Source organism: Neofelis nebulosa, chromosome 4, assembly GCF_028018385.1.
Source record: "Neofelis nebulosa isolate mNeoNeb1 chromosome 4, mNeoNeb1.pri, whole genome shotgun sequence".
Classification (NCBI taxonomy): Eukaryota; Metazoa; Chordata; class Mammalia; order Carnivora; family Felidae; genus Neofelis; species Neofelis nebulosa.
Window position 1 is genome coordinate 29,109,192 of NC_080785.1, and position 6,000 is coordinate 29,115,191.

The window sequence follows — 6,000 nt, forward strand, 5'->3', positions numbered from 1 at the left end:
AATATATGTGAAAGACTTTTGACCTTGAAGTGGTGCAGGAATTAGGTTTACCCTTCCGTGTAGTTTAGGGTCTTGAAATCCTAGGAACCTACAAAGGTGAAGTAACTCTTCAGACCAGATCTTCAAAGAAAGCCTCTGACTGAACTTCAGCGGAAGTAACTTCAAACAGGTGCAGACTCTGACATCTCTGAGTTCTTCCAAAGATCAGCCCATGTCTGGTTCTGATTTGCTGTTGATTTAGAGAAACTCTTTATTTTCTTTGGGCATCAAAGTTTGTTTTTGTCATAAACAAAAGCCTCTCCTATCTCACTGCCCCCAGACCCAGCTCATAGCAGAACTCTCAGAGTTCTCAATCAACAATAAAGACTGACTGTAACTCAAGAAATTTACTTAGAACTTTCGAGCATTAGGCAATTTGCTAGTTATCTGTGAAGTTCATCTTTGACTTATAAATAAAGCAATTAAACTTGCTATCTTTTTTTTAATGCTTATTAAATTTTAAGAGAGAGAGATACAGAAAAGAGTAGGACAGCCTAATTAGGTAATGGCTGATGATGACAATTGCACCTTTATTTTTCTTTGTATGATTCTAAACTTCACTCCTCTCTCCACACCAGTGCCATTATCACCACCACAGCCAAACTCCTTTTCTACTGGTTTAATCATATTCTACTGGGGCTGCTTTGTGAGACAAACAGTAATAAGAAGTCTCAAGAAAAGGGAAGTTTAAATAGTGATATATTTAACAGTTTCACAACTCCTTAGTTTTTGAAGAATTTCAAGGACCTTGGTTCATAATGGACAGGCACCAGATACCTACCTACAAATGATGTTATCCAAAAATAACACTCCTTACGATCACTACCTTATGTCACAGACTATGAGTCTGGAGTTCTCTCTTGTCCAGCAAGAGAACAGACGCAGAATTGAATATGAGAGAGGCTAATGTCTGGGAGGAGACAAGAGCCCCGAACAGGGGTGTTTTATTGAGATATCAAGATCTTACACATGTGGTGAACGTGCAGAAGAAAACAGATAGTAATCGTTAACTTGTGTGTCTAAGAAGCAAAGGGCCTGGGGGGCAAGTGGAATTTGAAGTTGTGATCAAAGTATATTGGTGCCAGATGGAAAGTAGTTTCCTACAGATGCTATAACAAGTTACTCTTGATCCCATTATAATATCTCGCTGACTAATCTTGGGCAATTTCTCCCTGTGGTGGCAGGTTTCCACCCTAAGCTTTTTTTTTTTTTTTTTTTTTAACATATTTGTGTAAGTATAAGGAATTCTTGAACCTATTTCCCACAACCTTAAGTCTGAAACAACATGAGGGCAGAAAGCTCCCCCTGGTTTGTGGCTTTCTTTGCTATGGTCCCTGATATTTGCTCTCAGGTACCTCGATAAGCCTAGACTGATTTCTTATAAGTATACAAGAATGAGGGTGTGCCAACATAGCTTACTCACTTGCTTTTTCTCTCTGTCTCTTTTTCTCTCCAACAGCCTGTAGGATATAGGGGATATAAATACTCTTCCCTATTCCAGCCAATAACATTCCTGAAAGAATGAATTATTAACACCAGAGATTGTCAAACTATTTGTGATAAAATAGTTATACATATTATGAAATGTAGTTCTGTTCTATTATTTTCATCAAGACTGAGTAGACAGAGTGGTAGAGACCCATCACTACATGCAAACAAATTCTTTTCTCATCAAGGCCTGTCCCCATCCTCCACCTTCTGGTCACACTAATTATATGAGACAGCTTGTAGGGACAGTAGAGGCTCTCATGCCTACCACAGAATTCACATTTGGGTGTCAACGCAAAAATTCCACCAAAGTCAAACAAGTAAGGAAGATTTTGTGCTAAGCTGTTGCAACAGGGAGCCAGGCCAGAACTGAGTTTGAATTCATCTCTGTTGAAATAAAAGGCAGGAGAGTTTTGAAGCACTGGGGTGAGCTTTTGAAAGAGTATTGGAGGACATTAGGAGGAAAGGTTGGTTAATGAAATGTGTGGAGCCACTGAGTTATTCCTGAGTTTGCAAATGTTTTTCTGTGATTAGGCCATCTGTGTTCACCCATAGAACTTACAAGTTAGCCTCCTGTTCTCCCACAGAAAGTATGGCCCTATTTCCCTGATGATTACATTTCAAAGAAACAACTCCCAGACCCTGGAGAAAGACATTCCTGGGTTTAAAACTGGCAAGAGGTTTCTAAAAGGTTTATATCTCAAAGGAGCAGAGAAAGAATTTACATGTTTTCTAAAGCAAATGCTCTGAGAAAAGGGAGGTCAGGATCCTGGAGTCAGGAAGAAGTCTGTCTAAAGTCAGGAAGCTGAGAGGAATGTTCAGGTTGTCTTGGTCATGGGCCCATTTTAATTACTGCTGAACTAGAGTGTCTCCACAGTATGACCTTCTACAAAATAAAATTTGGTAGAAAATGAACTTATTTTAACTATATACAAGAAGGTTTAGTCATGGAATGGCCTCCCTGGGAGGCCTCCTCTAAGGCAGATCTCCACATAAGTACACATTAAAAATGGGGCGCCTGGGTGGCTCAGTCGGTTAAGCGTCCGACTTCAGCTCAGGTCACGATCTCGCGGTCCGTGGGTTCGAGCCCCGCGTCAGGCTCTGGGCTGATGGCTCGGAGCCTGGAGCCTGCTTCCGATTCTGTGTCTCCCTCTCTCTCTGCCCCTCCCCCGTTCATGCTCTCTCTCTGTCTCAAAAATAAATAAACGTTAAAAAAAAAATTAAAAAAAAAATACAAGATGTCAATTTGTTTTCCAGTATATTCCTACTGACTATTGTGATGTGTCTCCCTCTCTCTGCCCCTCCCCCGTTCATGCTCTCTCTCTGTCTCAAAAATAAATAAACGTTAAAAAAAAAAATTAAAAAAAAATACAAGATGTCAATTTGTTTTCCAGTATATTCCTACTGACTATTGTGATCAAAACACAAAACTGATTTTCACATGAAATCAAGTCACCATATGGCTCAAGTGACCTGAAGAACCATAGGTCTTGTGAATCATGCCTTGCTTTTTGCTTAGACGTGAAGGTGAAATCCTTAAAAACTTTTCTTCTTTTTAATGATATGCACTGATAGAGCTGCTGGTTAATGTTCCCCACTTCCATATATCACAGAATGAGCTTTGTTACCAAAAATCAAGGACTTTGGTTTTCATTCCCGACTCAAACGCTCCCCGACTCCCACCTCTAGTCCTTTTTGGTTGTTTGTTTGTTTGTTTGGAAGTTGAGAAGCTTTTTTAACACCTTGCTCTTAGAATATAATTTATGTTTCTTTAGGTACCCAGAAGCTAGAAGGCATCATATAAATAAAATTAACTTCATTTTGAACCAGGCTCTAAACTGGTTAATGGAAACCAAGATGAATTGCTTCTGAATGGAAATCAACACTCATCCCTACAATTGGAGCACCTATCCCAACAAACAAAAGAACTGTTACGTAAAGAATAATTTTCTGTTTATAAATCTCTGTGTATTTCTAATCATCTTATTGTCATATGAACAAAGTGTAAGTTAGAAAGAAGCTCACTCCCCAATAGTTGGATCTTCACTTAATATTCATCCACAGTCGCTGCTGGAATTAATTACTCACACCTGCGCACGTTGTTCCCCTCATGCTTTTGCTTCTACCAGCAGCCATCAGAAATTACCCAGCCTCTGGGCTACTTCTCTAAGTCGCTTAGAGCCACCCACTCACAGATTGTTTTTTTTCTAAGGATGTGGCTTCTTAGTATTCCTCTGGGTTTTCTTTGTTTGTTTTCCTAGCTTTGTTGAGATAGAGTTGACGTATGGTATAAAAGGTGTACAACGTGATGATTTGATATATGTATATATTGTGAAATGATTACCACAATAAGATTAGTTAACACCTCCATCCCCTTACATGGTTACGCGCGTGCACGTGTGTGTGTGTGTGTGAGAGAGAGAGAGAGAGAGAGAGAGAGAACATTTAAGATCTCCTCTCTTAGCAACTTTCAAGTATAAAATACAGTATAGTTAACTATAGTCATCATGCTGCGCCTTGGGTCACCAGAACTTATTTATTTTATAAGTGAAAGTTTGTTCCCTTTGACCAACATCTTCCCATTTCCCCCCACACCCCAAGTATTTTCTTACAAGGAAATTCTATTTATTTAGTGCATGTTGGGCTATTCAGTTGAGTTAAATGGACACAGATCACAACTTGTTTAAAATTCTGATTGGCTATGTTCACCCTTAAGTCTTAACATTTCTATAATAATTAGGCTAATGACCATCTAATCAGAAGAAAATACTTCAGTGTCACCACTGCAGGGCATATGTTTGGGGCTGCTTTGATTAGCATCAAATCATTTGCAGTCTTAAGGGATCAAAAACTTAAATGAGCGAGACCAGTGAAGGTTTTAGATACAGTGCAAAGTCATGAAATGGAGTCACTTTAACAGGATTAGATACTGTTATCAAGTCCTTGAAATAACATGATACATACTTCATGGGAAAAAATGGCTTATTCAACGTTAATAACAAAGTTAATAGGAAGGAAGGATGGATGGACGGATGGATGAAAAGAAATATATATTGGTTATAGATTCTGTAAAATACAGTTTTTTTTTCTCAGAACAACATGATTCTTCCTCATTATGTCATGTTTACATATATAAGTTATTTAATCAATATTCAATTGTTAGACATTTATAATATGTATAATTCTTCCTTATTATAAACCCATCTGCCAAAAAAAATTATAAATACACCTTAACATGCATCTAAACAGCAAACACGTATTATGACCTGTTGGTACACATACGTGACCCAGCACAGCATTTATTGGAGAAAACTGGCCAGGACAAGAGCAATCAGGAGCAGGTACAGAGGCTGCTTCTGCTCATCACATCTAGACTCAGTGTGAAAGGATAAAGCAGGGCCAGAGAGAAGCCCTGGGGGGTTTAAAGGACCCCAAGGCTTTCCCTTCCCTTAGTCTAAGCTCTGTGGTTCCAGCATATGGCAAAACTCTGGCCTCCTGTCTTAGTCTACCCTCTTTGCATTCCTGGTTGATGGAACATAAAGGGAAGAACCCAAATAGAGGACAGAATTTGGAAAAAATGATGGAAGGGTGAAATTTTTAAATCTTTAGCCAAGGTCATGCCTAACCTGACCAACTCACTTCAGGCATTTTCAATTATAGTTCTCTGTTTTAATTTCTTCATAGCAATTATTATTGCCTTGAATTATTTTACTTTATTACTTCCTGATTTTGTGTCTCCCCAAACTTGAAGATGAATTCCATGAAAGGAGAAATCCTGCCTGACTTACATTCCTGGCACTCAAAATAGTATCTGCATCATTGTGAAAACTGACTATTTGTTGAAATAAAAAGGGGAATGAATAAATTCTATTACCTGGAAAATAACTCATACGTTAGATATATACTATGTAATATAAACATTTGTTACAATGTAGATACACAACACACATAGGTGTGAATATATGTATATATAGTGTATATGTGAGTGTGTGTGTACATGTGTGTATTTAGAACTGGTGTAAGAATGAGCTTACTTTGAGACTGGAAAACTGGTAACTATCTAAAAGGCAACATCAGAATTGAATTCTCTCTTCCCACTGCATCATGGGGTCTTGCTTCCTTCCATGAGAAAATGACAGGGTATTTACCTTTTTTGACCTCATAATTGCACTCTGCCGTTAGCTGTCCTTCCTCACTGCAGCTCAGACAAATTGGGGGTGAGGTCAAGGGGTGTTACCCTCTCTGGAGCCTATGTGTTTCTGGATTGACTTCACGATGTCTCTGTCACACTGAGGTCTGCCCAGTGCCAGGGACTGCTGCTGAAGTGTGGGCAACAATCTCATTTGGGAAACATCCTGGAATAAAGAAAGCAAATCTGGGGGTGCATGGCACAACCCTGATATCTGGCTAGGTAGGGGCTCCTGACACAGTAAGAATCTATTGCCCTGGTCACCTACAACTTGCTGGCTAGGG

General features: G+C 39.1%; 1 protein-coding gene across 1 annotated transcript in view; it reads left to right on the top strand.

Annotated features, from left to right (window-relative positions):
- The window catches only part of SLC13A1 (solute carrier family 13 member 1), a 143,135-nt gene extending 137,742 nt beyond the window's left edge, over positions 1-5,393 (top strand). The window contains exon 16 of the mRNA XM_058724441.1: positions 3,303-5,393. The gene's annotated coding sequence lies outside the window, so the exon portion shown is untranslated. The remainder of the gene's footprint in view (positions 1-3,302) is intronic.
- Positions 5,394-6,000: the final 607 nt, after the last annotated feature.